The following is a 7,987-nucleotide window of genomic DNA, read 5'->3' on the forward strand; positions in this document are numbered from 1 at the left end:
TGTTTTAATTTGTAATTTCCTAATGATGATGTCAGACATATTTTTGTATGTGTACTTGGTATCTGTTTATCTTCTTTGTCCAGGCATCTGTCCAGATATTTACTGATTATCAATTAGGTTGTTTCCTTATTGTTGAGTTCTGAGAGTTTTTTGGGTATATTTTGCATACAAATTCTTTATCAGATATATATTTTGCAAATATTTTCCCAGTTTATGGGTTGCCTTTTAGTTTTCTGAGCAAGGTCTCTCACAGACCTTCTACTTTTACAGAGTAGACGCTTTAAGTTTAGGAAGTTCACATTATCATTTTTTTCCATTTTGTGGATTGGCTTTTAGTATTGTCTATTAAAACTCATCACCTGGGACTTGGCTGGGATAGAGCCCTGGGTGCTGCCCTACTCCTGGAGAAAAGATAGGCAAATAACCCAGGAGTAGATGGCGTGGAAACAGTGATCTAAAGAATTCTTGGGGTACACAAGGGGAGATTATTTACTCTTCTCAAAGCCGGTCCTGAGAGGCAGAGTTCAGGGAGACACTTTTCCAGGGACAAAGGAGTCAGCCAGTGCCAGTTCCCTTCCCCTTGCCATGTCCCTCAGCATAAACAGAGTCACCTGAGGAAAGCAGCTCAGCACCAACTCTGGCTGCCTAACCTGCTTACATTAAGTCCCACCCACCTGCACTCTGGGCATACTGCCCTTCCCAGTCAAGCTTGCCTCAGTCTCAGCACAGTGGGCACCTTCCCTGGAAGATCTATGGAAACCCCACACCATGTTTCCCCACTAGAGAGTTCTGCAGGGCTTCATTTCTAGTGGAAGTAGTATCAGGTCTCATTTAACAAGCAGACCAGAGCACGCCCAGTTAAAATTCTCCACATTCTGGCCAGGGACCAAATGTTTTGCACTGCAGGTAAGGGGAACCTCTGCAGACGACTGGCCTAAAGGATAGGGCAGCAGAGTATATGCATCACACAGCAGAGACACTCCCTGAAGCACCATGGACACTATATGACCTCTTCTTCATAAAGCCAGTACTCTCAGGAGAAGGAAACATAACAGGGTTTTCCAACACAGAGAAGACAGAGACTTAGGCAAAATATTGAGATGGAGGAATTTATCCCAAATGAGAGAACAAGATAAAATCATGGCCAGAGATCTAAATGAAACAGAAGTAACATGCCTGATGGAGAATTTAAAGCAACAATCTAAGGATGCTTACTAGGCTTGAGAAAAGACTGGAAGGCTTCAGGGAGGCCCTTACTGCAGCGAATAGAAGAGTTAAAAAAGGATCAATCAGAAATGAAAAATGCAATAACTGAAATTAGAAACAGACTGGATGCAATGACCACAAGGTTGGAAGAAGCAGAGGAATGAATAATGATATAGAAGATAAAATAATGGAAAATAATAAAGCTGAACAAAAGAGAGAAAGAATTACAGCAACATGAGAATAGACTTAGGAAACTCAGTGGCTCCATAAAATGTAACAACATTCATATTTTAGGAGTTCCGGAAGAAGAAGAAGAGAGAAAAGGGGGCAGAAAACTTATTTGAGGAAATAATAGCTGAAAACTTCCCTAATCTGGGGAAGGAAACAGATATCCAGATCCAGGAGGCACAGAGAACTCACATCAAAATCAACAAAAACAGGCCAACACCAAGACATGTTTCACTTAAATTTGCAAAATATAGTGATAAGGAAAACAAATTCTAAAAGCATGAAGACAAAAGAAGTCCCTAACTTATAAGGCAAGGCCCATTTAGGCTAGCTGCAGATCTCTTCATAGAAACTTTGCATGCCAGAAGAAAGTGGCATGATATATTCAAAGTGCTAAGTGGGAAAAATCTGCAGCCAAGGATACTCTATCCAGTAGACTCATTCAGAATAGGAGAGATAAAGAGTTTTCCAGTCAACAAAAATTAAGGAGTTTGTGACTACTAAACCAGCCCTGCAAAAGAATATTAAAGGGGACTCTTTGAGCGGAAAGAAAAGACCAAAAGTGACAAAGACAAGAAAGAAACAGAAAATCTCTAGAAACAATGATAAAACATGTAATAAAAAGGCAATAAATTATCTATCAATAAGTACTCAGAATGCAAATGAACTAAACATTCCAATTAAAAGACAGGGTGTCAGAATGAAAAAATAAAACACACCTATATGCTGCCTCCAGGAGACTCATTTTAGACCTAAAGACACCTGCAGATTGAAAGTGAGGGAATGAGAAAACATTTATGCAAATGGACATCGAAAGAAAGTCAGAACAGCAACAGTTATCTCAGACAAACTAGATTTTAAACTAAAGACGAAAAAGGGAAGTATATCATAATTAAGAGGTCTATCCAAGAAGAAGATTTAACAATTGTAAATATTTATGCACCCAAAATGGGGACACCCAGATATATAAAATAATAACAAACATAAAGGAACTCATTGATAATAATACAATAATAGGGGCCGGTTGTGCCGTTGCGAGGCTGCAGCTGTGATCGCTGCGGTGGGCCCAGAATTGTATCCTGACTTTGTAAATTGGAGAAGCCAGTGACCATGCCAGTGTTCTTTTGTGGTGGTATCTGGGATCCGGTGCAAGTTGAATCATTGTTCAAATAAGGTATAATTGAAAAGTGACGCTCTCTTCAGAGATGTCAAATACAAACAAATCCAAGTCTGGATCTCTAACTTCTTGCTCAAGATTTGCATCAAGGTCTTGTTCTTGTTCATTTTTGAAGTCTCGGTCCCGAAGTCGATCTGTCTCTTGTTCAAGGAAGCGCAGGCTGAGATCTAGGTCTCGTTCCAGATCATATTCTCCAGCTCATAACAGGGAGAGAAATCACCCAAGAGTATATCAGAATCGGGATTTCCGAGGTCACAACAGAGGCTACAGAAGGCCCTATTATTTCCGTGGGTGCAACAAAGGCTTTTATCCATGGTATAACCGAGGAGGCTATGGAAACTACCGCTCAAATGGCAGAACTACCGGCAAGCATACAGTCCTTGTGGGGCCGTTCCCGGATCCCCATCCCCAAAGAGAAGGTCCCCTTCACCAAGGTCCAGGAGCCATTCTAGAAACTCTGATAAGTCTTCCTCTGACAGGTCAAGGTGCTCCTCATCCTCTCATTCTTCCTCCAACTACAGCCGAGTAGAATCTTCTAAGCGCAAGTCTGCAAAGAAGAAAAAGTCCTCTTCCAAGGGTAGCTGGCCATCTCAGGCTGCCAGGGATAACCAAGGTGATGAGGCCAAGGAGCAGATGTTCTCTGGAGGCACCTCTCAAGATACAAAAGCATCTGACAGATCGAAACCATGGCCAGATGCCACCACTTACAGTGCTGGTTCTGCATCACGGGCCTCTGCAGTTTCTGAGTTGAGTCCCCTGGAGCAAAGCCCTGCTCTCAAAAGCCCACTCCAGTCTGTGGTGGTGAGGCGGTGCTCACCCTGACCTAGCCCTGTGCCAAAACCTAGCCCTCCACTTTCCAACACATCCCAGATGGGCTCAACTCTGCAGAGTGGTGCTGGGTACCAGGCTGGAACACACCAAAGTCCATTTGATCATAGCTCTGGGTCCTTGGGTGAGAGTCCACTGGCCACTGGCTCCACGTATGGCTTGTCTCAGAAGAAGGAGGCTACAAAGAGGTACCTAGAAGAATAGAACACAGAGAATGGAAAAGATAAGGTGAAGAAACAAATCAATACTGATAAAGAGAAAAATGAAAGAGAAAGGGAGCTTCTCTGACACAGGCTTGGGTGGTTCAAAAATGAAATCTGATCCATTTGCTCCCAAAACTGATACAGAGAAGTCTTTTCGGGGTAGCCAGTCTCTCAGAAGGTATAAGCTTCGAGATGACTTTGAGAAGATGGCCGACTTCATAAGGATGACATGGATGATCAAGATAAGGACAAAGCTAAGGGAAGGAAGGAATTGGAGTTTGATGATGAACCCAAATTTATGTCGAAAGTCATAGCAGGTGCAAACAAAAACCAGGAAGAGAAGTCAGGCAAATGGGAAGGCCTGGTGTATGCATGCACCTCTAGGGAAGGAAAAGCAGAGGAAAACAGAGCAGCTGGAGGAGGAATCTTTCTCTGAAAGATCAAAAAAGGAGGATCAGGGAGGGCCCAAGAGAACTGAAAGTGGGTACAGAGGATTCATGCCTGAAAAGAATTTCTGAGTGACCACTTACAAAGCAGTCCAGGAGAAAAGCTCGTCACCTCCCCCAAGAAAGACCTCTGAGAGCCGAGAGAAGTTAGGAGCCAAGGGAGACTTTTGCATGGGGAAGTCTTCATTTTCCATTACTCGAGAGGCCCAGGTCAATGTCCGGATGGACTCTTTTGATGAGGACCTTGCAAGACCAAGTGGCTTATTGGCTCAGGAACACAAGCTTTGTTGGGATCTAGTCCATAGCAACAAAAAGGAACAGGAATTGTGTTCCATTTTCCAGCACATACAGTCAGCTCAGTCTCAGCGGAGCCCCTCTGAACTGTTTGACCAGCATATAGTGACCATTGTTCACCACATAAAAGAGCATCACTTTGGGTCCTCAGGAATGACATTGCATGAGCGTTTTACTAAATACCCGAAGAGAGGAACTGAGCAGCAGGCAGCTAAAAACAAGAAAAGCCCAGAAGTACACAGGAGGATAGACATTTCTCCCAGTACGTGCAGCAAACATGGTTTGGCTCATGATGAAATGAAAAGTCCATGGAAACCTGGCTACAAGGCTGAGGGAAAATACCAAGATGATCCTCTTGACCTCTGCCTTGATATTGAACGTCATAAAAAATATAAGGAGAGAGATCTTAAACGAGGTAAATCAAGAGAATCAGTGGATTCCCGAGACTCAAGCCACTCAAGGGAAAGATTAGCTGAGAAAACAGGGAAAACTCATAAAGGATCAAAGAAGCAGAAGAAGCATCAGAGGGCACGAGGCCAGTCCAGGTCCTCCTCTTCCTCCCGGTCATCCCACTCCTACAAAGCAGAAGGGTACACTGAAGAAACAGAGGAGAGGGAAGAGAGCAGCACGGGCTTTGACAAGTCAAGACTAGGGACCAAGGACTTCGTGGGTCCAAATGAAAGAGGCGGCAGGGCTAACGGGACCTTTCAATTTCGAGCCCAGAGGGAGAGGCTGGGGCAGAGGCACCTACTCTGGTAACAACAACAACTACAACAGCAACAACGATTTTCAAAAGAGAAACCTGGAGGAGGAGTGGGACCCTGAGTAAACGCCCAAGAGCAAGAAGTATTATCTGCATGATGACCCTGAAGGTGAAGGCAGTGAGAAGTGGGTGAGTGGCGGTCGGAGCCGAGGAGCCTTCCGCCGCGGTTGAGGCCGGTTCATGTTCTGGAAATCCAGCCCCAGCCCCAAATGGGTCCATGACAAGTTTAGTGGGGAGGAAGGGGAGATTGAAGACGACGAGAGTGGGACAGAGAACCGAAAAGAGAAGGACAACTTACAGCCCACAACTGAGTAGGGGCCACACTGGTGGGAGCCCTTGCCCAGGGCACAGAGGGCACTGGGAAGATGGCTGGTGAACAGCAAGACGGAGGAGCCTCAAGACTGCAAACGTCCCACCCCTACCCCCAGCAGCCAGCCGCGCAGAATCCCACTCCAGCCGAAAGCTTCCCTGGCGCTGTGTCCCACTGGACAGAGGCAGCCGGCTGAGGAGACTGGGGTCAGGCCCAGCTCTTGAGCAGAACACATTGGGCTTTAGCTGTGTTTCTCATTTGTTGTTGGTGTGTGGGGTGGGGGCTGGGGTAGGGAGGGGAGAGCGATACTTGGATTTTTGTTTGTTCCCTATTAGACCCCAACAGTTTTGTTCTTACTTTGATTTGGAGCTAAGAGGACTAATTTGATTTTTGATCTCTTCTCCCTTATCCGGATTTTAAAAGCCCTTCTTCTTCCTTTTTTTTTTTTTTTTTTTTTTTTTTTTTTTAAGGCATGTGTAGTAATAATAGCAGAAAGATTTAATTTGGGCAACTTTGATTCTTTAAAGAGAAAACAAAGCATGTGAATAAACATTGAAGTGTTCACCTCAGTTTGGGACCAAACTGCTTGGATCTTTGTAAAAACCGGTTTTGTATGTCAAGGAGTTCAAGGCCTTTCTGACCACCTTGTGTTCCCCTTTTCTGCACAGCCATGTATCCCATGGCGTGCTGCTAACCACACCCCACGTGCCCCCCACCCCAATATTTTCTGAGTTCTTCTGGGCTGGGCATCCCATTCTCCACCCCCAGCTCCAGTATCCCAAACTTTATAGTCCTGCTGATCCTCTCAGCAACAGGGGTGGAAACTGGAAAGCAGTTTCTGGTCTGTTTTCTAAGAAACTTCTGAATTCTTTTTTTTTTTTTAAACTTCTGAATTCTATTATCTTTACAAATATAAGATGAGAAAACATTTTTTTCAATATTTTTATTAGTCTTTTTATAAAATGAAAACTCGTATGATCAATTAAGGAAGGTGGTTATGGTTGGGTGGGTTGTTTTCTCTTTCCTTTTTTTTAACCTTAAGCTTTAAGTTGAAACATTCTTGGATGTTTGGGGGGAAAATATCCTTTTAAAATGGGTCCTTGTGCTTGCCTTCTGGGGAGACTGTCCCGAGCAGGTGAATCATATAGCATTAATGCCTATGTTATATGTGGACTGCCCCTCCCCCAACCTTTGCCCCTTGGGTTGTTGTGCTTCTTTCCCCTTACTTTGCTACATTTCTATAGTTAAGTTGGTTTTACTTGAATGATTCATGTTTAGGGGGAAAAACAGAAAACACCCTTAAAAAATTTTCAACTCCTACAAATTAAAAAATAAAAAAAGATAATAATACAATAATAGTAGGGGACTTTAACACCCCACTTACAGCAATGGATGGATAATATAAGCAGAAACTCAATAAGGAAACAATGGTTTTGAATGACATGCTGGACCAGATAGACAACAGATATATTCAGAACATTTCATCCTAAAGCAGAATATAAAGCCTTTTCCAGTGCACATGGGACTTTCTCTAGAACAGATCACGTACTGGGTCACAGATCAGACCTTCACAACTACAAAAAAAACTGAGATCACACCATGTATATTTTCTGACCACAATGCAGTGAAACTTGAGGTCAGCCACAAGATTTGGAAAGACCACAAGTACATAGAAGTTAAACAACATGCTGCTAAACAATGAATGGTCAATCAGGAAATCAAAGAAGAAATAAAAACCATACATGGATGGGGATCCCTGGGTGGCTTAGCAGTTGGGCGCCTGCCTTTGGCCCAGGGCGTGATCCTGGAGTCTCGAGATCGAGTCCCACATCAGGCTCCTTGCATGGAGCTGCTCTGCTTCTCCTCTGCTTCTCCTTCTGCCCGTGTCTCTGCCTCTCTCTCTCTGTGTCTCTCATGAATAAATGAATAAAATCTTTGAAAAAAAAAAAAACATGGAAACAGACCAAAATGAAAACACAGTGGTCCAAAACCCTTGGGATGCAGCAAAAGTGTCCTAAGAGAAATATATAGCACAGACCTCCCAGGGCGCTTAACACAGACCCTGGTGACCTGAGGCTCCCCGGCTGTCACTCTGTCCCAGGCCCGTCCAGGCCACGGGCACAGGCTAAGTCACAGTAGAGTCTGTGGGGTCCTGACCCTGGCGTCTGGCCACCCCTGGAAGGCACGTGGGGACGTCAGCTGTGTGTGCCTGGCGGCGCCCCTGCAGGGGCTGGTCGGGGCCTGGGCGGTCCCCCTCCTCCTCTCTGGGTGTCTCCGCACCCCGTTCACAGAGCTCCGGGAGACACAGAAACAAGCCGGCCATGCATTTTCACACAACAACACTTTATTGAACTTGCAGCAGCAAACGGGCTCAGAGCCGAGGGTGTGCGCCTTCCCCTGGGAGACCTTCCTGTCCTTAGAGGAAAGTGGGAATCCCACAGGGGTACGGGTGCTGGAGTCCCCCACCTGGGAGCCTGTGTGGACTCCGGGTGGGGGCGCATGTCCTGAGGTTGGGGCGTTGAGAGGCGGTTC

General features: G+C 45.0%; 1 pseudogene; it reads left to right on the forward strand.

Annotated features, from left to right (window-relative positions):
- The first annotated feature begins 276 nt into the window (after positions 1-276).
- Positions 277-7,387, forward strand: LOC140604245 (thyroid hormone receptor-associated protein 3 pseudogene; annotated as a pseudogene).
- The last annotated feature ends 600 nt before the right edge of the window (positions 7,388-7,987 follow it).

This window comes from Canis lupus, chromosome 14 (genome assembly GCF_048164855.1).
Source record: "Canis lupus baileyi chromosome 14, mCanLup2.hap1, whole genome shotgun sequence".
Classification (NCBI taxonomy): domain Eukaryota; kingdom Metazoa; phylum Chordata; class Mammalia; order Carnivora; family Canidae; genus Canis; species Canis lupus.